The sequence below is a fragment of the Pinus tabuliformis genome, chromosome J (genome assembly GCF_031772625.1).
Source record: "Pinus tabuliformis cultivar Carrire ecotype Pingquan chromosome J, CPIR1, whole genome shotgun sequence".
Lineage (NCBI taxonomy): Eukaryota > Viridiplantae > Streptophyta > Pinopsida > Pinales > Pinaceae > Pinus > Pinus tabuliformis.
Genome location: NC_142295.1, coordinates 1,648,739,569 through 1,648,765,320, shown reverse-complemented (window position 1 = coordinate 1,648,765,320; position 25,752 = coordinate 1,648,739,569). Strand labels below are relative to the sequence as shown.

General features: G+C 41.7%; 1 protein-coding gene across 1 annotated transcript in view; it reads left to right on the top strand.

Annotated features, from left to right (window-relative positions):
- LOC149233862 (Pseudouridine synthase family protein) overlaps positions 1-25,752 on the top strand; it is a 336,954-nt gene that overhangs the window by 256,641 nt on the left and 54,561 nt on the right. The gene's annotated exons all lie outside the window — the stretch shown is intronic.

The following is a 25,752-nucleotide window of genomic DNA, read 5'->3' as shown; positions in this document are numbered from 1 at the left end:
ATGATTGGTGTAATTGTAGATACAACAGGAGACAGGACAGGAAAGCCATTGCAAAAATGGTGTACTCAGAGACGTTTTGGCGTGGAGTAGAAGAAGCATGCGCAGTTAGTGAATCTATAGTAAAGGTTCTCAGATTGGTGGATGGGGAAAAGCTTGCAATGGCTTATTTGTATGAGGGCATGGATAGGGCCAAGGAGGCCATTCATTCTTATTATGCAGACAAGGGTTCTATTGGCCTTGATAGGCAGATGGTGTTATGGGATGTGATTGATAGTCGGTGGATAGGGATGCTTCAACGACCCATTCATGCAGCAACACTCTTCCTCAACCCTGCATTTTCATTTTTCATACAAATGCGGCTTTGATTTTGATGGCGAGGTGATGGAAGGGCTCCATTCCTGTATTCAGAAGATGGTACCTAATCCTGAGCTTCGTAGCAAAATCAATTGCGAGATACAGTCTTATCGGGATTGTGTTGGCCTATTTGGCTTTGATGATGCTATTAGGGAGAGGACCCTCTTCATGCCACATAAGTGACAAGTCATCACTCATTAGAAATTAAAATTTTCAATTTAGAATTTCCTTATAATTCTATTTTTTTAAATTCTATTATGTAACTTCTATTTGAAAGTTTAATTTTGTTTTAAGTTTTTGAATCTTTTATTTCATTATTTTGTTGTAGATATTTGGTGGCGAAGTTATGGTGCAAGGGCACCAACTTTGTAGAAATTGGCCATATGAATCTTGAGTCAAACATGTAGCTCTTCAAGGTGTGAGCGCAATTGGAGTGTATTTGAGAAAATACACGCAAAAAAGCACAACAGGTATAACTTTGAGCTCCAGCCTTCAGTTGAGCAATTACACTTATTGTAATTTTTAATTTTTAATTTATGACCTTCAAGTGTCAAGAGTCAAGAGTCGAGACTCATTGCTTTTTTTAACACTCTTACAAGTTGGAGTTCGCACGCCTCAACAATTTGGTGTATGTGCATTATAACATCCGACTTCGAGTGAGGCAAATAGAATCACCAATGGATCTAGATGCCATTTCCTTAGACAATATTGATGTATTGTCTCAGTGGAGGGTGGAGTCTGAGGAGCCCATCTTGGAGGAGTCACCTTCATGGTTAGAGCCAGTGGCAGATGATCCATTAGAACAGGGGTAGCAAGAGGAGGAGGACTCGGAGGAGCAGCAACACTTAGAGGAGGAGGAGGAGGAGGACACTGCGGGAGCATCAGCATCAACACCATCTGCTATAGATATAGGAGAGCATAGCCCCATGCCTAACACTCATTATTTGACATTAGGTGCAGAGGCAGGGTCAAGGCCTTCTACTACTAGGGGCAGGCCTGGCAAACAACCCATCATGTTTTCCCGTAAAAGGCGGAGAGGGCAGTGATTTTAGATAGATAGCTGCTAGCCTGCTAGTTTTATTTGTTATGCTACATATAACTCATGATGATGAGATACTTTTATATATGTGATGTTATTTTGTATTTGTTCTCCACATTTGAGTCCTTGAATGGAAAATTATCAGGGATCGGTAGGATTTGGTATCGCCTTTGATGTATCATTTCTATTTGACATCATATATATCAGTGCTTTCTTCATATTTATGTGCCAATATGGTTATTTCATGTTGTTATTGCTTTATATGTTTAAAAATCTGAAAGAAAATGAATATATTATGCATTTTTTATGCTTGCCGATATTTGTCGATATTTTGCCGATATTGCCGATAAGATATTTTCTGGACCCTCGCTGATATTTTCCCGATACCGATATTTTCAAGACTGATATATATATATATATATTATTAATATTTAAAAAAAATATTATATATATATATAGTTTATTAATATTTAAAAAAAACTACTATTATTTAAAAAAAAAATTGGGTCTTAAAAAAAAAAAACGAAATAAAATGGCGGCCAACAACAATGACGATATGAAAAAGATTCAAGAGGACATCAACAAGCTGAATAAACACCTGGATAATGTCGAGAAGTCATTTAGTAAGTAGGACCAGATGGCCAATGATATCTCTTACTTAAAAAACTTGATGAGTCGGCGCTTCGGAGAGATCGATCCACCGTCAGCTACACAGAGTCCCAAGACTCCGGAAGGTGAGGCTTCTCTAGAGCATGAGTTCTTGAGGCGTAAGAAGCAACAAACACCCCAAATTCGCTTCGAAGGAAGTCAATATTATACTCAATCTTCTAGAAGGAACCATCTTAAAATAGAAAATGAATTACCTAAGTATGATGGTAACAACTTTAAAGGCGTCGTCGTATGGGTAAATAAGATGGATGCAATTTTTCTAGCAAACCTTCCACTCGGTGAACAAGAAAGAGTCATGGCTGCATCCAACTACTTAGAAGCAGAAGCGTACAGTTGGTTTTTGTGGTGGTCGTCTAAATGCATGGGTTGCTCGTTTAATTGGCAAAACTTTAAAAATGCTCTGTTAAAAAGGTTTTATGATGAGGAGGAAGATGATGTCTATGAGAGATTTGTTCACCTGAAGAAAACAGTTTCAGTGGGTGAATACACTCACGAATGGGAAGTATTAGCAATAGGCAGAGAGGGTTTTCAGATGAGGAGCTGCTAAAAATGTATCGCTATGGCCTTAAGGATTACATTTGCAAAGAATTAAAATTGCATAAACCCAAAACCATTGAAGAGGCCAGGCACGCAACCATAATTATCGAGCAGAAATATAAACTTCACAAAGCACCATATGCCAGTAATGACAAAACTAACAGTTATTCCAAGGGGAAGGCAGGTAAACCCTCATCAGAGAATACTAGCAAGTATGTCCCATCACCATTGCGAAATGACAGGAAAACAACAATCTAATGTCGAAAGGAAAAAGGATGGCAAACGCTGGAAGTGCGGAGACAAGTATTACGCAGGACACAAGTGCGCAACACAAAAATTGTACAACTGTGAAGCTAAACAAGAAGAGGAATCTTCAGAAGAGAGCTCTGATGAAGAGGACAATGAAGAAAATGCAAACCCTAGTCCAGAATCAGAAGACAATATGCCACGAATTTCCATAGCAGCCATCACAGCAATAGCTTAACCACAGACACTAAAGCTTAGAGGTCACATCAAGAAGCAAAGCGTTATTGTTCTAGTGGACTCAGATAGTACACACAACTTTGTAGATGTCAATGTTGCAAAAAGACTGAACATCTTTGCTTACCCGATAACAGACATAAAAGTTATGGTAGCAGATGGAAAACATATAGATGGAGTGGGCAAGTGCCATAAGGTTAAGTTACAATTAAGCGACTATGCAATGGAGCCCAGTTTTTATACAATTTCCCTAGGAGGAGTAGATGTTGTTTTGGGGGTATGGTGGTTAAGAACACTGGGCACATATTCAGCAAATCACATCAAACAGTTCATTAGATTCAAATGGGATGGAAGGAAATATCGGTTGTTCGGGTTTCAGGGACCACCAACATAAGTCATCCCCGCTCAACAGATGCAGAAGCTTATTTGCAAGGGGGCGCCAGCGTTTGTTGCTCAATGTCAACACTTGGAATTATTATCAACAGAAGGGACTCATCAACAATCAGAGATTTCATCCTTGATCCAGAAATACGAGAAGGTTTTCCAAGATCTACCAATGAAGTTACCCTCGGAAAGGCAAATTGAACACATTATCGAAGTCAAACCAAACTCCACACCAGTTAATGTTAAGCCATATCGTTATCCCCATCACCACAAGACAGAAATAGAACGCTTAATACAAGATTTGCTGAAGCATGGAATCATTACGAAGAGTAGAAGTCCATACGCTGCACTCGTAGTATTGGTCAGAAAGAAGGACGGATCCTTCCAATTATGTATAGATTACAGAGGCTTAAACAAAATCACTATTAAACATATGTTTCCAATTCTGTTCATTGATGAAATGCTAGATGAACTACATGGTGCAGAATATTTTTCCAAGTTAGATCTAAGATCAGGCTACTACCAAATATGAGTAAGGTTAGAATACATCGAAAAGACAACATTTAGGACTTTTGAAGGGCATTATGAGTTCAAGGTCATGCCATTTGGATTAACAAATGTGCGAGCCATCTTCCAAGCTACCATGAATGAACTCTTTCACCCTTATCTACGGAAGTTTGTATTAGTTTTCTTCAATGATATTCTAGTCTACAGTAAGACATGGAAAGAACATCTCAAACATCTAGAAGAAGTGTTGTCTATTTTGGAAAAGAACCAGTTTTACGTCAAGCTATCAAAATGTACATTTGGGCAGAAGGAAGTTGAATACCTAGGGCATATTATATCGAGGGAAGGAGTCCAAGTGGATCCCAATAAAATCAAGGCAATCAAAGAATGGCCCAAACCCAAGAACATATCTAAGCTAAGGGGGCTTTTAGGTTTAACAGGGTATTACAAAAGATTTATAAAAAACTATTGACATCTGACAACACCCCTGACCAATTTGTTAAAGAAAAATGCTTTTCAGTGGAATGACGAAGCTGATAGGCGTTTTGAGAAATTAAAGGAAGTAATGTCAACCACACCAGTACTAGCAACTCTTGACTTTTCAAAACCATTCGTAGTAGAATGAGATGCTTCTGGTTTTGGAATTGGAGCTTAATAAATGAGAGAAGGAAGCTTAATAAATGAGAGGGCTTAAAATCAACATACAAAAAGGAGATGCTTGCCATCATACACGCTTTGACGAAGTGGCGCCAATATTTGCTTGGAAGTAAATTTTTAATCCGAACCGACCACAACAGTTTTCAGTTCTTACTTCAGCAAAAGACATTATCAACAGAACAACAGAAATGGATGGAGAAGTTGCAAGCTTTCGATTCGGAAATATTACACAAGAAGGGAAAGAAGAATGTTGTCGCTGATGCACTCTCACGTAAAGATGACGATCAAACAACATTTGCTGCCATGATAGCTATTCCGGAATGTTTGGATGAAATACGAGGCGCATTTGCCAAGGATAAGGATTGTAACTCCATGATTAACTATATCAGTCAATATCCCAATTTCGAGTGGAAAAATGACATCTTATGGTACAAGGGTAGAATTTACCTAACACCCACATTCAAATTTAAGGTGAAAATACTAAGGGATTCTCACAATTCGCCAGCAGTAGGACATGTCGGATTCTACAAGACTTACTACAACATCCAATAGTCATTCTATTGAAAGGATATGAGCAAGGAATGTCAGAAATATGTTGCAGAATGTGATATTTGTTAAAGAACAAGAGCGAAAATGTTCCAACTCGAGGATTGCTACATCCAGTACACATTCCAAATCAGAAGTGGGAGGAGATTTCGATGGATTTTATTGAAGGACTACCTGCATCTGACAGAAAGGATAAAATATTTGTAGTAGTCGACATGCTCAATAAATATGCCCACTTTATGGCTATTAAAAAGAATGAAACAACTAAGTAAATGGCTGATGTGTTTTGTAAAAATATTTACAAACTACACGGGTTTCCTAAGGTCATCGTCAGTGATAGACATGTAAGGTTTAAGGGAAAAGTTTGGCAGGAATTTTGCCATCAAGTAGGAATATCCCTCAATATGAGTTTGGCCTATCACCCCCAAACAGATGGGCAAACTGAAATCATTAATAAATGCTTGGAAACATATATTCATTGTTTCATTACAGACAAACAAAATAGATGGACACAGTGGCTACACCTGGCAGAATGGTGGTATAATACCGCGTAACACATGTCAGTGAAGATGACACCTATCCAAGCCTTATATGGTTATGAGCCACCTAGGTGGAAGGACTTTGCACTCCTTGATTCTAGGGTACCAGTAGTTAAAGACCACCTAGGAGAAAGTTAAAGGATCATCAACTTACTAAAAGAAAATCTAACCATGGCTCATAATAGAATGAAACAACAAGCCGACCAACACCGTTCTGAAAGAGAGTTCGAGGAGGGAGATTGGGTCTTTGTTAGACTCCAACCTTATAAGCAACTATCACTAAAATAGTAAGGGAAGAATAAGTTGTCACCTAAATATTATGGACCATATCAGATAATCAAAAAGATAAGTAGTGTAGCTTATGGGTTAAAGTTATCGGACAATTGTTGAATCCATAATACCTTTCACGTATCAAGTCTCAAAAGAGTATTAGGGAAAAACCAAATAGCACAAACAAAAATACCAGAGACCGATGAAGAAGGAAGAATAGTCCTTGAACCTGAAGGTATACTCGCTACCCGAGAAAAGGTTTTACAATCCAAGACAATAAAGGAATACCTCATCAAATGGAAGAAGTTACCAGAGGAAGATTCATCTTGGGAATCAGAACGTTTCTTGCATCAACACCCAGGTCTACCTATGCTTTGAGGACAAAGCATCTTAAGGGGAAGGCAATGTTATGAACTTAAAATTCATAACAATTAATTAAAATATCAAAATATTAAAATATTATTTAAATAAATACATTATTAGTTGTAATCAATTAATTAACAGATAATTAGCTAAATGAAGAGACATTAGTCCCCAAAGGACATGTCTCTCTGATTAGGCATGGCCAGTCAACTCCTATTTAAGGAGCACTGTCTCAGCCTTGAAAACATCATTCAATTTTTATCAATATATATATATATATATAATTTTTTTCAGTCAAACAATGATTTAGAATTAAATTCTAACACTCAACCCTCCAATCCTCATCCCCTCTCCCTAGAAGATCAAGTCCCTTGCTTAAAGGGCAAGCAATCTCCATCCTTCAAACTCTTCTGGAAAGGGAATCTTTTGGGTCACTCCACACCTTCTTTGATCTATACTTTATAAGTGATTTCCAACTACCGGGTCTCCTCCCACCGGGGAAAGTTCGTAAAGAGTAGGGAGTCTTAACTGTGGTGACAGTGGGCTAAGTCTCCATAGCTTCACTTGACTTAGTAGTTGTCCTCATAGGAACCCCTTAGGTTCCCTACTAGTTTGTGCGGTAACACTCCTTACTCTTTACAAACTTTCACCGATGGGAGGACACCTGCTATGATAAGGATCATGAAATGGATGGACCAATGATACGGCGAGGGGTGATCTTGGAAGACAAGATGGAAGGCTCTCTAGGAAGGGCTTGGGGAAAATTTCTAGGGTTAGGTTTTGAGTAAGTGTCTTTTAAAGGAGATCCCTAAGCCCTAAATTTCTTGTGGAAACTTGGGTTCTAGGTGATCTTTGAAGAATTAACCTTAATAGTGCATGGGACCACATAGGACCAAATGGACCCGAGGTTCGGTCAAGGGCATAGGATTTAACAACCAATGATATGCTTGACCTAATTAGGGAGGGGAAAGGAATCAAGGAATGAATTTTCAATGAAAGGCAATGCAAGGATCCCAATGAGGTTTCTAACCTAAGGGAAACCAAGGGCAAGAATTGAATCCCAACGGAAGGCGTTTGTCGAGTTGAAGCATCGCCTCTGCTCTGCACCAGTGCTCACATTACCAGACCTACAACAACCATTGGAGATCGAGACGGATGCCTCTGACTATGCTATTGGTGCAGTTCTTACTCAGCAGGGGCATCCTATGGCATATCACAGTGAAACACTTGTAGACAGTTTGAAAGTATCCCACCTATGACAAAGAGATGGATTCCATTGTGCAGGCTGATGAGCCTCATAAATGGGTAATTATATGGGCTCATTTTACCTCCTAACCTAGTCAAATCAACCATTCTCTTAGCTTATTGTATGATTTTCTGATTATATTTATGCTTATAAGGTGAGTTGAGTTAGTTATTATGCCATGTGGTCTAACATGTATTTAATGCAGATTATTGATGGATTTCGAGGTCAAAGTCAAGGATCTAGTGGCCAAACTGCAGCAATAACTTGACGTAGACAGCGGAGAGGACTTATAGGAGGGAATAGCCCTCATTTATTTCTCCTCACTTCGAATTCCCCTTCATTCAGCTCGGAGTACAAGCAGCCGAATCATGCACTAGAAGGCAGCGGAGCAAGTGGAAGATGATTGAGAGTTATCTCGAGTTTTGGGAGCCAAGCCTCCTTGATTTAAGGAAGCTGTTGGTAGGTTCAAATGTATAAGTAGAGAGGCCTAGGGCCTCACTAGGGTTGGATTTTTTTTGCTTATGTAAACTATGCTCAAATTTCGAGCTTATTATTTTGTGACAGTTTCATGTAATCTCGCTATTGTTTTGATAATGACGACAGAATCGTTTGTGAGCTAGCACTGAGTTACCTCAGAGGGCTGAAGCTCTTGGGTTAGGGCCCAATCCAAGCAGCCAAGCTTTCTTTACTTGTATTTGTATGCTTTACTTCAGTTTGTAGATTAATTTGCTATTAGATGTATTTTCCTTATGGTTAAGAATAGGTTGCTTTTGATGATTTAGTAGTTTGCTTCCATTTGTGCTTTCTGTAGGAGGTTAAGCAGTGACCAGAAAAGATTCAAAAGGCTAGCAATAGTGCCTTGGCCTCTCTCCATGTTGGTCATCTTATTCATGACTGATAATATTTTTATTAGATTCCTCTCGTCGAGAGGTGTAAGATTGATCTAAAGGTCATCCGATTTTGATAAGTATTTATGGAGATATGAATTTATTTTGATTACGGAATAATTATCAAGCCGACCAGCAACTCATGTAGGCTCAGAAGCTCAACAGTTGCATCTATTCATTCATCAACATTTGTGTATAAATACAGGAGGTCTTTTCCTCATTTGGACACACCCTGATCATCACATCTCTCTCTTGCACTGGTGTGCGGCGAAATCTTGCACTGGTGCGCGGCGAAATCTTGCACTGGTGCACGATGAAGTCTTGGATTGGTGCACGGTGAACGACTCACCAGTGGAAACTTGACAAGTTCGATCTAGGGTCTGTTGCCCTAGTTTAGGGCTGATCTGGGGTTTGCTACTGCTGATATGAATAAGATTTTTGTATTATTTCTCTCTGCTGAATTGTTGAAGATAAAAGAAGATTTGATCAAAGGGTTCCCCATATTGGGGTTGTCCTTGGCTAGCCGCCACATCTTGTGTCTCTTGTCTTGGCTTGTTTTCTGTCGATCGTTTAATGTTCTATCTGCACTTTACTTAATGTACATGTGATTGCTATGGTGTGCGGCAAAATCTTGCACTGGTGCACGGCGAAATCTTGCACTGGTGCACGACGAAGTCTTGGATTGGTGCATGGTGAACAACTCACCAGTGGAAACTTGACAAGTTCGATCTAGGGTCTGTTGCCCTAGTTTAGCGCTGATCTGGGGTTTGCTGCTGCTGATATAAATAAGATCTTTGTATTATTTCTCTCTGCTGAATTATTGAAGATAAAAGAAGATTTGATCAAAGGGTTCCCCATATTGGGGTTGTCCTTGGCTAGCCGCCACATCTTGTGTCTCTTGTCTTGGCTTGTTTTCTATCGATCATTTAATGTTCTATCTGCACTTTACTTAATGTACATGTGATTGCTAATCTGTGGATAATAATAAGAAAAAGAACTAAATTTCTCTAAGCATAGAACATACCATAACTTAACATGGTGTCGGAGCTGAGGTGAGGACAAAGCCCGAGCAAGAGCAAGAGTAATCACCGAAGAGAAGATTGGCATGCTATCCAAAAAGAATTCATGGGTCCTCAACACACTTTCCTGCTGAAGACAAGCTCCATGAGAATTCTGACTACCATAGATGGAAGATGTCTCTCGATCTAACATTAGTAGAATAGGAAGTGTTGGACCATGTGAAAGGCGGAATTGCTGAGCCTCCATCAAATGCATCTGCTGCTGTTAGGAACAAATGGACCTAAGGGTGGAAGAAAAGGATGATGTTACATATTGCAATAAAGCAGGTCACTATGCAAGGGAGTGCCCTGATAGAAGGGACTCACACCGGGACGATGATCAAAATCCCTCTAATGGCTATCAAAGGAATGACAAATCTAATAGCAGAGGTAAAAGGAGTGCTGGAAGTCAAGGAAGAGGACAATCATTCAAGAAGGCTAGAAATTCTAGGTATGAATCTAACACTGTTGACAATAAGCAAGATGAATATTATCTACCAGCTACTCTATCTACCTCTGCTCCTTCGGAATCAATGGGAATTTGGCTCATTGATAGTGGTGCCTCAAGGCACTTCACTGGTTACAAAGATGTTATACATAATCTGATAGAGAAAGAAACTAACTTGGAAATTGTCCTTGGAGATAATATGAAATATCCCGTGAAAGGTGTAGGCAATGTCTCTCTTAAATTGAATCAAGGCAATATGATCCACTTACAGGATGTATTATATGTACTTGACCCCAAAAAGAACTTGTTGTCCATCTTGGCAATGGAAGACAAAGGTTAAAAGGTGGCTTTCATTAATGACAAGGTACGTGCATGGAAAAGCAATATTAAAGATGCCTTCACTCTTGGGTTTCGAGTTGATTCATTATATCAGGTCGGAGGAAGTCCGCTAGGTGTCATGTCTTGTGACATATCTCAAGCCTTGATCGAGACCGAAAATAAGATCAAGATCTTAAGGACTGATAATGGAACTGAATATGAATCTAACGAGTTTCATGACTTTTGTAAAGAGGCTGGCATTAAGAGGGAGACTACTACACCATATACTCCTGAACAGATTGGTGTGGCGGAAAGGAAGAACCGTACGATTGTGGAAGCTGTCCGTGCCAAGCTCCATGATCAAAGACTCCCGAAGTTTCTTTGGGCTGAAGCTACAAGCACTGCTGTATATGTACAAAACTGATGCCGTCATCAAGCATTGGGTTCCAAGACTCCTAAAGAAATGTTCATCGGTAAGAAACTTGACATATCTCATTTTAGAATTTTTGGAAGCCTTGTATATTTTCATGTGCTGAAAGATAAAAGGAATAAATTGGGTGCATCTGGAAAGAAAGGAATCTTCGTGGGCTATGGTGAAAATACTAAGGGCTATAGAATCTATGTAGCCGATCAAAGGGAAGTCGTGATTAGTCATGATGTCACCTTTGACGAAGATATGGCTCTCAGCAAGATGAACAATCTTCCTATAGTGAGGAGCTCTCAAGAAGCTGACACCAGGGAACCGAAAGAAAAAGAGTATGACGAGATATTTACACCTGTTGCCAGATATACCACCATCCTCTCGATCATAGCCCTTGCGGCTTCAGTAGGATGGAAACTACATCAAATGGATGTTAAGACCACCTTTTTGCATGGTTCGATCAAAGAAGAGGTCTACATGGAGCAACCCGAAGGATTTGAGATTTATGATCGAAAATCTCATGTGTGCAGGTTGAAGAAGGCCCTCTATGAGCTGAAGCAAGCACCCCGAGCATGGTATGAGAGGATCGATAGCTACCTAATGAAGGTGGGATTCACTAGGAGTGAAGCCGACCCTAATCTCTACTTTAAGGTTGAAGATGACAAACCTCTCATACTGGTGCTGTATGTGGATGACCTCTTCCTAACAGGTGTAGACCCTCTCATTCTCAAATGTAAGAGGGACTTGGTTTCTGAATTTGAAATGAAGGGCCTAGGACGGATGCACTATTTCCTAGGACTTGAAGTTTGGCAGAAGCCAAGGGAAATGTTCCTATCTTAAAGAGAATATGTGGTGAAGATATTGGAAAGATTCGGTATGGTAGACTGCAAGCCTGTAACTACCCCAATGGAGCTTGATTTCAAGAAGTTAAGCGGTACTGTTGCTCGACTTGTTTTACGAAATGCTACCGAGTATCGACGACTCGTCGGAGCATTAATGTTCTTAGTGAACTCCCATCCAGATATATGCTTTGCAGTCAACACATTAAGTCAACATATGGTTGAACCTCATCACATAAATTGGATTGGTGCCAAGAATCTGTTAAGATTCTTCGTGGCGCAATTACATATGGGCTAAGATACAATGTGAGACTACTTGGATACACAGATGCTGATTGGGCAGGCAGTGTGATGGATCGTAAGAGCACTTCTGGGTGCTGTTTCTCCTTGGGATCTGCTTCGATATCCTGGATGAGCAGGAAGCAGAAGATGGTGGCTCTGAGCACCATCGAGGTAGAGTATATTGCTACTAGCATGGCCTCCTGTGAGGTAGTTTGGTTGCGAAAGCTCTTCAGTGAGTTGTTTGGATTTACATTGGATACCACCATGATCCTATGTGACAACCAGAGTGGGATTCGTTTGTCAAAGAATCCGTATTTCATGATCGCTCCAAGCATATCGATATCAGGTACAACTATATTCGAGATATGGTGCAACAAGGAGCAATAAGGATCCAACATATCGGTACAAATGAACAGGTCGTTGACATTTTGACAAAGTCCCTAGGGAAGCTCAAATTCCTGACTTTTCCAAGAACGACTTGGTGTCGTTCAAATACCCTCTGATGAGGGTCTTGTATGATGTATTGAGCTTAGGGAGCTCCGAGGGGACGCAGGGTACTTCTTGGAGCGACATATGACCACAGGGAGACTCACCATCCCCTGGTGGTGTACATGTACAAGGTAAAATAATCAAAACTTTCCCTGTGACACCTCGTGGCGACTATGTAGCAGGATGATTAGTCCTTCTGTGAGGTTTGGATGATGTGTTCTCCATGACGATTGTGTAGCAGGATGATTAGTTCTCCTGTGAGGTCTGGATGATGTGTTCTCCATGGCGATTGTGTCGCAGGATGATTAGTTCTCATGTGAGGTCTGGATGATGTGTTCTCCATGACAATTGTGTAGCAGGATGATTAGTTCTTCTATGAGGCCTGGATGATGTGTTCTCCATGGCGATTGTGGACAAGATGATTCGCTCTCTTGTGGGATATGATGATTTGCTCTCCTGTGGACAGGATTGATTAGTTCTCCTGTCGAGGCATCCTACCCATGCAGTCTGGGACTCATGGGAAGTACCTCTCATCTGATTAATGAGTAGGGAAATGAGGATAGGGACCATAGTAGTACCGATGGACACATCGTTGTATCTACCGTACTCCCTATGCTAGGATGACCTTCATTGATCTGGGATCAATGACACTGGTCTAGGACCAGTGGTAGGAGTTGTACCCACTATGACGCTGACTTTGGGTCGGTTAAGACTGGTCTGGGACCAGTGGTACATACTCTGAGACTGACTTTAGGTCAGTGAAGGACTGGTCTGGGACTAGTGGTAGGAGTGGTACCTACTATGACACTAACTTCGGGTTGGTTGAGACTGCTTTGGGACCAGTGGTACATACTTTGAGACTGACTTCGGGTCCGTGAAGGACTGGTCTGAGACCATTAGTAGGAGTGGTACCTACTATGATGCTGACTTCGGGTCGGTTAAGACTAGTCTCGGACCAGTTTTACACACTCTGAGAGTGACTTTGAGCCAGTGGAGGATGATACTGGTGTCGGACCAGTGGTAGGAGTTGTACCCACTATGACACTGACTTCGGGTCGGTTGTGACTGGTCTGGGACCAGTGGTACACACTCTGAGACTGACTTTGAGTCAGTATGATACATCCTCGATCATTTCTTCTTCTTCATAATTCGAACAAAGCAGAATAGAGCAGAGCAGGCATGATAGAGTAGAGCAGAGCAGGGATCAAGCTATACAAGGCAGTGCATTTGATGGATGAATAGTAGCGACCGACAGACAGACTGCAGATGGAATTCTCCCTAGTTGAAAGGGAGTGTTAAAATTGACAACTAGGGCCAAACTCCATGTGGGTCATCTTATTCATGGTTGATAATATTTTTATTAGATTCTTCTCGTCGAGAGGTGTAGGATTGATATAAAGATCATCTGATTCCGATAAGTATTTATGGAGATATGAATTTATTTTGATTATGGAATAATTATCAAGCCGACCAGCGACTCATGTAGGCTCAAAAGCCCAATAGTCGCATTTGTTCAATCATCAACATTTGTGTATAGATACAGGAGGTATTTTCCTCATTTGGACACACCTTGATCATCACATCTCTCTCTTGCACTGGTGCGAGGGGAAATCTTGCACTGGTGTGCAACGAAATCTTGGATTGGTGTGCGACGAATCTTGGGCTGGTGCACAACGAAGTCTTGGACTGGTGCACGGTGAACGACTCACCGATGGAAACTTGACAAGTTCGATCTAGGGTCTATTGCCCTAGTTTAGGGTTGATCTGGGGTTTGCTATTGCTGATATAAATTAGATCTTTGTACTATTTCTCTTTGCTGAATTATTGAAGATAAAAGAAGATTTGATCAAAGGGTTTCCCCATATTGGGGTTTGTCCCTGGCTAGCTGCCACATCTTGTGTCTCTTGTCTTGGCTTGTTTTCTGTCGATCGTTTAATGTTCTATCTGCACTTTACTTAATGTACATGTGATTGCTAATCTGTGGATAATAATAAGAAAAAGAAGTAAACTGCTCTAAGCATAGAACATACCATAACTTAACATTAATTTGCTGTTAGATGTATTTTCCTTATGGTTAAGAATATGTTGCTTTTGATGATTTAGTAGTTTGCTTCCATTTGTGCTTTCTGTAGGAGGTTAAGCAGTGATCAGAAAAGATTCAAAAGGCTAGCAATAGTGCCTTGGCCTCTTTTCCTCTCTCTGGGACCATGATTTGAGGCAAAGACTCTCTTGTTGCCCCAAAAACACAGATTTCCCTCATTCATAGGACTTCTAGTGTTTGCAGCTCTTTAGTAGTTTAATAGTTCAGTTTTGCTTTGCTTTAGATCTCCTTAATCATGTCCACTTCCTGATTTGCAATAGTCCTTTTTCATGCTTTTCTTTCTTGCAACATTTCTCAGCATTTCCTTTCATACATCATAGTTTAGACCATTTTTAATGCAAAACTTTGTTTTTCCTAGGATGCATTGATTTCATTTGTTGCTTGATTTTCTTGGTTGACTATCAGTTTTTGTGCAGCAGATCTCTTCCAGTAGTAGGCTAGCTTACCAGCAATCACACCCTCCATCTGATCCATGCCCTATAGGTCTTCCAAGCCTCACCTCAATTCTGCCCTAGTTTCCTGCGTTTTTCATAGAACTTCTTCCTCTCTCCTTGAGCAAACCCAATCATATTTCTCTCTCCTGGTGATTCATGGTAGACCTTAGGCGCCCTAACACCTCATTCCAACCTTCATCTACCTTTTCCACCTACTCTCACCCCCTCAAAACAGCGAAATTTGCTTTCGGCCTCCTCCTATAGGCCTCCTATAGTTTCCCTATGTCCTCCTGTAGTTTTTTCTGTAGGCTTTCTTTTGAAGGCCGAAGTGCGGGAAAAGCCTCCAGAAGGCCACCTAAGACCTCCTAGAACCTATCCACACCATCTTACATCCTCCTAAGCTCCAAAACCACCCTCTAACACCACTTGTTCGCTGCCACACTCACACACAATAAATTAGATGCATGATTAAATTCACATAAAAACACATAAAAATCCAAAAATATGTTTTTTGCTTATTTACTTCCAGAATTAGCATGGTTGGATGTTGTTTACTTCCTTGAGTAGGTAATGGCATTTATTTCATGGTTTTCATAGTGCTTTTGGCAGAAGTAGAATTGGCTTGTTAATTAGGCTTTACTAGGTTTTTCTTTATCTTCCAGTCTTTCTCCTTTCTGCAGTTAGAATAGCATCTGTAGAGTAATCTTTTTTTCCTTTCATCACAACTAGAGCTTCTTTTGAAATCTATAGAGGTTGGCTTGAGCTCCTAGTGATCTTGCGCTGACTGACCAAGTGACAACTTGCAGTGAGAACTAGTACTTGTGCATACAACACCGACGTTTCCAAGTTTGTTACGAACTACTGGGTTGATAAAAGTAAAGTTGGCAGCCTAGGAGTTGCAGCATTCTTGCTACAATACTGGCGCTCACCATAGGCTTACTGACAATGGAAGCATTACATTCTGGGAAAGGAAATGTTCATCCACAGACAACCAACCTCTACAGTTCATACATACACAGGGGAAGTTGCAGAACGTTCGCCATCAGAAATGTTCCACATACCTGCAACAGTTCCATTTGAACATTAAGTACAAGAAGAGAAGCACCAACAATATTGCAGACTGCCTCAGCCGACCGTCGGTCATGTCGCTGACCACTGTGCTCGAGTCTTATGGGCACAAGACTGCGGGGTGGCCGCATCTTTACAAGAGCGATCTAGAATTCGGTAACACATACCAAACGCTCTTCGAAGGCAAGCAAGTTCGAAATTTTCACCTCCAACATGCATTGTTATGCCACTTGGGACACCTCTGTGTTCCTCCAAGTGAGCGTGCCAAGATGATTTGGGCAATGCGCTATAGATATTTCGGGGTAGAGAAAACAATGGCAGTGCTATAGAAGTATTTTTATTGGCCGAAACTTCGACAAGATGTTGGGAAGTACATCAGATCCGCACTTTTTGCGTCATTGCCAAACCAACCATCAAGAAGCAAGGCCTATACACTCCTTTGCCTACTCCTAGTCGACCTTGGGAATCCATCTCCATAGATTACATATTGGACCTTCCTTCTGCTAAGCATGACAACAGTTGCGTTTTCATGGTGTTTATCTAGGTTGTCATTGATGTCAATATAACAGTGTTTGTGATGGAAAATTCCTTAATACATGATGTTTCCTATTAATGCCCATTGATTTTAATACTGCCCATGGAGGATCCAAGGATTGAATACAAATGTTATAGGAATAGTGGAACCAAGGAGGAAGGCTATCGGAAGTGGAGGAAAGCCAAAGAGTAAGAGAAAGAAGTCATTGAAAGCTAGCAAGAGAAGAGAAGCAATTTATCGGAAGTAATTTATAGGGAGGCGTTATGATATCGACGCTTTATCAGAGAAATTATATTGTTGTATTATCGGTGGTTCTATTATATTAATTTATGTAAACACTGCTCAAAACCCCGATTGCAATATAATGGAGTCAAGAAATGAACGACGGAGATCAAACCCAAGTGCTTGCGAAAGAAGAATGGTGGAGGAATAGATCTGGATCGTCAGATCGATAGATCTGTTAGATCGACGGTGATTAGCAACTGCGGGGGTAGGAAAGTATGGATTTCCTTGATCGTGGCTGAAGTCCCGCACTCAATCCTAGCCGTCGATCTCATATTCAACTCTTAGATCACAGTCAACTGTGGGGGTTAAGGCTGTTTTAATCCGTGTGCCAGTCGAAGTCCCGCAAACCATAGATTGTGATATAATATGCGGACCCGATAGCTCCATTAGAACATACCTTTATGTAGTATCGCGTCCAGATATCGGGGAAGTTACGCAAATCATAAGAGTTGTCACCGTCGGACCGCCGATTGCGATAAGACTTGTGAACCCAACCGCCGATTGCGATAATATTGTGGACCTGATGGATTCATTAAAAATAGTTCATTGAATATCGCGTCCACTACATCGGAGGACAGAGCATGTGCACACTTGTAAAACCTCTGATTTTTATGAAGTTACGATTGCGGGATTAAAGGAATGACTTCGATTCTCATGAAATTGCGATTGCGAGATTAAAGGTGATGATGTGACATGTGGGACCTCCATGTGGGCATAGCAGCTCTTATAAGGTTTCCGTGAATAATCAAGTCTATGGATAAAAGACTCTCTGATGTATATTTTTAATATACAAGTCGGCCTCTCTCCAATAGACGTGTCCTTTGGTCATTGGTGAAACTCGTATAAAAATGAGTTAAAACACTTCAGTTCTGAGTTTCTATCTCGGGCATAAAAATAGAGCATAAAGAAGTGTTCACAACTCGTGAACTTGAAGAGACAGAGGAAGTCGAAGATCAAATGAGAAAGAAGGAAGCCGAAGGTCAAGCGACTCTGCTGAATGGGTTAATCTTTAAAAGGCTTGAACCTGTGATGAATTAATAGAAGAAGTACAAATCGTAACTCCTGTTGAAATTTGGTACCGGAGGACAGGTGGTCCCTAAGGCTTTGATCTTTGGCCTAGGGAAAAGTGTCCAAAAGAATTTAATTTTTCTCCTAAAGTGACTTTATAATTTTTATAAAGTCAAATTAATTTAAAAGTGACTTTAAGTGATAAAGTTACTAAAGTCTAATTTTAAATTGACTTTTATAAAGTCAATGAAAAATTAAAAATGAAAAGTGACTTCGGAAATAAATGACTAAGTGGGTCTTTATTAAAGTGGGGTGAATTAAAAAATAGAAAGTGAGATTTAAATGAGCATTTAATCTCAGCCCTAGATCTCAATCTATTTCAGCCATTGGATTTAGGGATCACCCAAAAGTCACTTAGGGTTGGATTAAGGGAGGAAAATGAGGAAAAGGTCATTCATTCTTTCATGAGCAGATTGAGAGAGAGAGAGAGAGAAAGATAGCAAGAGAGATTTCTGAACAGGGAGGAGAAGGAGACAGCATCTTGGCACACATTCCAGGGCAGCAGTTTAGCAAATTTGTATAGTTGATTCAGCACACAGTGAAAGGTAGATTTTGGCATGATTTTCTAGAAATCCGTACAACTTTTTGCATAGAAATCGAGGAGTAGTTTGCACAAAAATCGAGGAGCAGTTCGTTGGCATGTTTTCCAAGGAAATCCGTATAGTGTATTGCTGTTTTTTTTGCACGCAAATCGAGGTCCGTACAACGCATTTATTGCAGGCCGTACAACAACATTTAAGGCTGAAAGTGGGCACGAAAATCGAGGAGGCTGTACAACATTTATTGTTGTCCTGTTTGCTGTATTTTCCAGTTGGCTGTGAGGCACAGAAAAAGAGATAAGTTGTAAAATTTGCTTGCTGATTTTTTGCTGAATATTTCTCACTGTAAAAAAAGGCATTTTCCAGAAATAAAGAAGAACTCTCGAACTGGTTTTCCCCAAGAGTTGTAGGGGGTTTTTCCAGGGTCACTTGACCAAAAATCACTGTGTTCAAATGTGTTAAATCACTGTTTGTACCTGCTGATATTTTATTTCTGCATTTTCCAGCATTCTGTAAAATTTCCAGAATTTGTGTTTTCAGCAAAAAATTTATTTTTTTAGTTGTTGAATGTATGGATATGGGAAAGGGCATTTAACTACATGGGAGAAATAAGGTGAAACTGAAAACCGGGGTGGGAAAACAGAAATTTTTACATGGTATCAGAGCTTGAGTGCTGAAGTGCAGTTTGGGATAGCAAGGAGGAAAATTACAGCCTGCTGATTTTTCAGTCAGAAAATTCCAGCAAGCTGATTTTTTACAAACAACAGTTTTATCTTTACTACAGCAGTGCTATTTTTTTAGTTTTAGGACAGCAGGATGTCATTGGGATTGAGGGTGGAGGATAGGTTGGATGGGCATACAAATTACAGTGTTTGGAAGGAGAGAATGCAGAGCATCTTTGAGGAGGCAGAAGTCTGGGATATCATGGTGCATACCACACAGAACTTTGTTGTTGTGCCTACTGATGCTACTCGGTTGGTTGAGTATAATAAAAAGAACAACAAGGGTAAGACGCTGATTCTAGACGGAGTCAAAGACCATTGCATTCTTCATGTGAGAGGAAAGAGCAAATGCCCATGAGATGTGGACAGCATTGTCCAATCTCTATCAGAGTACCAGTGAGAATCGGAAAATGGTCTTGAAGGAGAAGCTGAAGAACATTAAGATGGGTAATGATAGTGCAGCTGGATATCTCACAAAGATTAGTAATGTGAGAGATGAGTTGGCAGCAATTGGAGAGGCCATTCAACCCACTGAGTTGGTGTGGATTGTAGTGAATGGCCTCCTCCGTTCATGGATGAACTTTGCTGATGGGGTTTGTGCACGTGAGACCCTTCCCACATGGGAGAGGTTTTGGGATGATTGCATTCAGACAGAGATCAGGAAAGGTCAGCTTGGGGCAACCAAGCCAGTTGAGAAGGATGAAGATGTAGCACCGTCGGCAGGAGGCAAGAAAGGCAAAGGGAAAAAGCAGGCTTCCACAAGCAATGGTGGGGGCAAAGGCAGAGGTAAAGGTAAACAGGGTAACACACAGAAGGACTATTCCAAGGTGAAGTGTTGGAATTGTCAAAAGATGGGACACTATGCAGTTGTGTGTCCGAAGAAGAAGAAGGAAGGGGAGGAACCAGAGCGTGACAGCTTCAGCAGAGGTTGAGGACTTTGCAGTTCGTTTTGACCGGGAGTTTGGGTTCACTGCGTATGAGTCCTCTAGTGCAGGATCACCTGCCACACAGGTTCAGAGGGAGCATGCTTTTCCCTCGATTGGCGGAGCATCTCCGGGTATCTGGTATGTGGACAGTGGGGCTTCACCTCACATGACAGAGTCCGTGAGTACTTCTCAGAGCTTTCAGAGAGTGGCACTGATATAGAGGTAGTACTCGGTGATGACAGAGTTGTTAGAGCAGTCGGTGTGGGGACTCTGACATTTCAGAGGGAGTCCAAACCTCCCTTGAAGGTGTCAGATGTTCTTTATGTGCCAGGGATGAGGAAGAACCTCATATCCCTCTCAGCTTTGGAGGACAGAGGATATGAGATACTGTTCAGGGGAGGACAGGTGTTGATGTATCCCAGGGGCACTCCAGCTGATTCAGCTAGAGTGATAGGTGTACGCCATGCAAAGGTGTACAAGTTTGCATTCCAGTCCCTTGTGGCATTGAGCAGTAGTACCGACAGCGGAGCTAGCAGTTCTGAGCTGTGTGAGATTTGGCACCGCAGGATGGGACATATGTATCATGGAGCCTTGAGGACATTGCGGGAGATCACTACAGGTGTGCCAGATTTCAGTACTGATCACTTTGATACTTGTAGAGGATGTGCGATGGGCAAGTTTGCCAAATCCCCTTTTCCCAGCAGTGACAGCAGAGCGACTGGGATACTTGATTTAATTCATTCTGATGTGAGCGATCGGATGTCTCATGTTTCCTTGAGTGGATATGAGTACTATGTTTTATTCATTGATGACCACTCTAGGAGGACCTGGATTTATTTCTTGAAGACCAAGAGTGAGGTCTTCAAGCAGTTTCAGGAGTTTAGAGCTCTTGTGGAGACACAGACAGGTCGGAAGATCAAGTCCCTGAGGTCGGACAATGGGGGAGAGTACACCCTTGGAGAGTTTGTTGATTATTGTGCGGAGGCGGGCATTAGGAGGGAGTTCACTGTTCCTTACAACCCCCAGCAGAACGGGGTTGCAGAGAGGAAGAACAGATCCATCGTAGGGGCTGCCAAAGCCATGTTACATGATCAGGGGTTGCCATTGTTCTTGTGAGTAGAGGCCTGCAACACAGCTGTTCACTTACAGAACATGAGTCCGCATCGTGCCTTGGGGCACATGACTCCGGAGGAGGCTTTGTCTGGGAAGAACACTGATATTGGTCATCTTCGTATCTTTGGATGCATTACATACTCCTACATACCCAAGGAGAAGAGGACCAAACTAGAGCCCACTGCAGAGAAGAGTATCTTTGTGGGCTACAGTGAGACCTCAAAGGCCTTTCGGATTTACATTCCTGCACAAAGGAGAGTTTTTGTCAGATAGGATGTGAAGTTCGAGGAGGACAGGGCCTTTAAGAGATCACCGGAGTTAGAGTATCTGGATCAGCCAGACCCTCAGCAGCAGTTGAGTCAGTCGCAGGGATCCAGTGGGCAGGGATCAGGAGGTACATCTATGAGGATGTCAGGTCCGTCAGTGAGCAGTGGCTCACCGAGCTAGAGGGGTGGTGCTCTGGGCAACATGCAGAGCAGTTCACAAAGTAGTTCACTAGGGAGTCCACTGATGGACAGTTCACACGGTACCTCAGCTTCTACAGGTTCAGGTGCAGGCAGGAGGATAGCAGACAGACAGTCAGGAGTTCAGGCTCCTGATGATGATGGGGAGGAGGAGTTTCATTCTCCTATGGGAGAAGTGCACTCAGGGAAGAGGAAGCCCAAGTGGCTTCAGGACACCTTGAGAGATGCCACATCTGTTGCTGAGCCGAAGAGGCTGGTCAGAGAGAGTAGACCACCTGAGAGGTTTTGTAGCTATATGGCAATGGTTACCAGCATCCTTGACTCTGAGCCTTCTAGCTATGAGGCAGCTAGCCAGCAGGTTTGGAGAGAGGCCATGCAGAATGAGTATTCTCATGAAGAATGATGTTTGGGAGGTGGTGCCGAGGCATGAGAGCAAATCCGTGGTTACTTCCAGATGGCTTTACAAGGTAAAGCATGTTACAGATGGCAGCATTGAGAAATTCAAAGCGAGGTTTGTGGCTAGAGGGTTCTCCCAGGTAGAGGGAGTTGATTATGAGGAGACCTTCGCTCCCGTGGCTCAATATACTTCGATCTACTCCATTATATCGATAGCAGCAGAGATGGGTTGGAAGATCCACCAGATGGATGTGAAGACTGCATTTCTCAATGGCTTCATACAGGAGGAGGTGTACATTGAGCAGCCACAGGGCTTTGAGGTGCATGGGAAGGAGTCCCATGTGTGTAGATTGAAGAAGGCCCTTTATGGCCTGAAGCAAGCTCCCAGAGCTTGGTACTCTCCTAGATAGATACATACTTGCAGGGGTTGGGTTTCACAAAGAGGGAGGCGGATCCGAAACTCTACTTTATTGTGATAGGTGAGGAGCCTCTCATTCTGGTGTTGTATGTGGATGACTTGGTCATTACAGGTGCAGAGAGACTCATAGAGCACTGTAAGAGAGATCTTGCGGCGGAGTTTGAGATGAAGGACATCAGCTTGATGCATTACTTTTTGGGTTTGGAGGTGTGGCAGGAGGAGGGGCATTTCTTCCTGGGGCAGGGGAAGTATATTGTGGACATCCTTGGCAGATTCCACATGGAGGATTGTAGACCCATGTCGACACCGATGATCACCAACTAGAAGAAGCTTCATGCTTCGGATTCCGAGTTGGTGGATCCCACATTGTACAGGCAGCTGATTGGTTCCTTGATGTATTTGGTCAACACTAGACCAGATATTTGTTTTGCAGTCAATACGATGAGTCAGTTTATGTGTGAGCCTAGGAAGGTTCACTGGGTGGCTGCAAAACACATTTTGCGGTACTTGCAGGGGACAGTGGATTATGGTCTGGACTACAGGCAGGGGGATGGAGTGAGATTGGCAGGTTACACTGATTTTGATTGGGCAGGTTGTGCTTCTTATAGGAAGAGCACTTCAGGGTGCTGTTTTGGGTTGGGTTCGACAGTAGTGTCATGGTTCAGCCGGAAGCAGCAGTCAGTAGCATTGAGTTCAGCGGAAGTAGAGTATATGGCAGCCAGTCTAGCTAGTTGTGAGGCCATCTGGCTTCGCAAGATGTTGTTTGGCTTATTTGGTCAGTCGTTGAGACCTTCAGTGATTTACTGTGATAATCAGAGTTGCATTAAGCTCACGGAGAATCCAGTATTTCATGACGGTCAAAGCATATCGGGATCAAATATCATTTCATCAGAGACTGTGTTTAGAAGGGCGCTGTGAAGCTCGAGTATATTCCCACTGATGAGCAGGTTGCAGATATTCTTACCAAAGCCTTACCACGGGGCAAGCATGACTACTTCAGAGACAAGATGGGTGTGGTGAGGAACACCTTCCTTGGTAAAAGGGAGTGTTGAAATTTGGTACCAGAGGACAGGTGGTCCCCTAAGGCTTTGATCTTTGGCCTAGGGAAAAGTGTCCAAAAGAATTTAATTTTTCTCCTAAAGTGACTTTATAATTTTTATAAAGTCAAATCTAATTTAAAAGTGACTTTAAGTGATAAAGTTACTAAAGTCTAATTTTAAAGTGACTTTTATAAAGTCAATGAAAAATTAGAAAGGAAAAGTGTTTAAGTTATGGTATGTTCTATGCTTATAACAGTTTACTTCTTTTTCTTATTATATTCCACCGATTAGCAATCACATGTACATAAAGTAAAGTGCAGATAGAACATTAAACGATCGATAGAAAACAAGCCAAGACAAGAGACACAAGATGTGGCGGCTAGCCAGGGACAAACCCCACAATGTGTGGGGAAACCCTTTGATCAAATCTTCTTTTATCTTCAATAATTCAGCAGAGAGAAATAGTATAATAAATCTGATTCATATCAGCAGTAGCAAACCCTAGATAAGCAGCATCAGCATTAGCGGCTTCATTATCAAACTAGGGCAGACGATATCTTGCAAACCGTTCGTCGGATTGACTTCATTCCACCACCAAAAGTTGCGGCTTTCAAAGGAGGTTCAGATGAACCTACAGCACAGTTCCAAAGAGGAGATCTTCTAGGCCACGCAAGTCAATCTTTACTTCTACAGTTGCAGCTTCAGTTTCAACAGTTTCCGGCTTCAAACTAGGGCGGTCGATATCTTGCAAACCGTTCGTCAGATTGACTTCATTCCACCACCAAAAGTTGCGGCTTTCAAAGGAGGTTCAGATGGACCTACATCGCAGTTCCAAAGAGGAGATCTTCTAGGCCACGCAAGTCAATCTTTACTTCTGCAGTTGCAACTTCAGTTTCAGCAGTTTCCGGCTTCAAACTAGGGCAGTCGATATCTTGCAAACCGTTCGTCGGATTGACTTCATTCCACCACCAAAAGTTGCGGCTTTCAAAGGAGGTTCAGATGGACCTACAACGCAATTCCAAAGAGGAGATCTTCTAGGCCACACAAGTCAATCTTTACTTCTGCAGTTGCAGCTTCAGTTTCAGCAGTTTCCGGCTTCAAATGTGTGAGAGAGAGAGACCCATTTCAGCGCAGTAAGAAGAGACTCATATCTGCGCAGTAGAGAAAGTGAGATGTGATGAGATGAGTGAGTCCAAATGAGGAAATGTCCTCTTATATGGTGGGTGAATAGATGCGACTGTTGGGCTTCTGAGCCTACATGAGTTGTAGGTCGGCTTGATAATAATTCCATAATCAAAATAAATTCATATCTTCATGAATACTTATCGGAATTGGATGATCTTTATATCAATCCTACACCTCTCGACGACTCGACGAGAGGAATCTAATAAAAATATTATTAGCCATGAATAAGATGACCCACATGAAGTTTTACCCTGGTTGCCAATTTTAACACTCCCTCTCAACCATGGAGAACTTCATCTGCAATTTGTCTATTGGTCGTTACTATTCATCCATCAAATGCACTGCCTTGTACAACCTGACCCTTGCCCTTCTCTGCTCTATTTTGCCTGATCTGCTTTGTCTTGTTCTGCCCTGCACTGATCTGTACTGTTTTGTTCTGTTTGCTCTGCTCTTGCATTGTTCTGTTCTACTCTGCTTTTGTCTGAATTATGAAGAAGAAGAAATGATCGAGGATGTATCATACTGACTCAAAGTCAGTCTCAGAGTATGTACCACTGGTCCCAAACCAGTCTCAACCAACCTGTTAGCGCTCGAATTTGGCCTCAGGCTGAGGAAGGCAAAATCCAAGGCAACATCAAACCACTTAGCCTCGTAGCTAGCCCTACGAGGACAGGAGAGGGCTCTTTCGGGTCTATCTCGGCAAAAGTTTTCTAAAAGGGGCTGAGATGACTTTAAAAGAAACTGATTTTAGGCTAGTAAATTGATAAAAAGGGGTTTTTAATAAAATGATGGGGTTTTTTTGGGCTGCATGGGGCAAAGAAACAGCTTGAACAGAGAAATGTAATCAAAAACACAGATTGTCTCCTGAGGCAAGGTAGGCAAGAAAGTTTAACATCAAATTGAGATTAAATGGAATGGCAAGACTGCTGAGGAGCTGACAAGGGCATAGAGGATGAATCCTTGTCAAACAGAAGAAAACATTAAATATGAACAAACTTAAAGGCAGAGCATACAAAATATGAATTCTACCTTAACACTTCATTTGTTCAATTGGAAACGATCATGAAATGACATGAACACATAACAGGCTACATATGAAACAAAAGAGGACACAAATGTTAAATC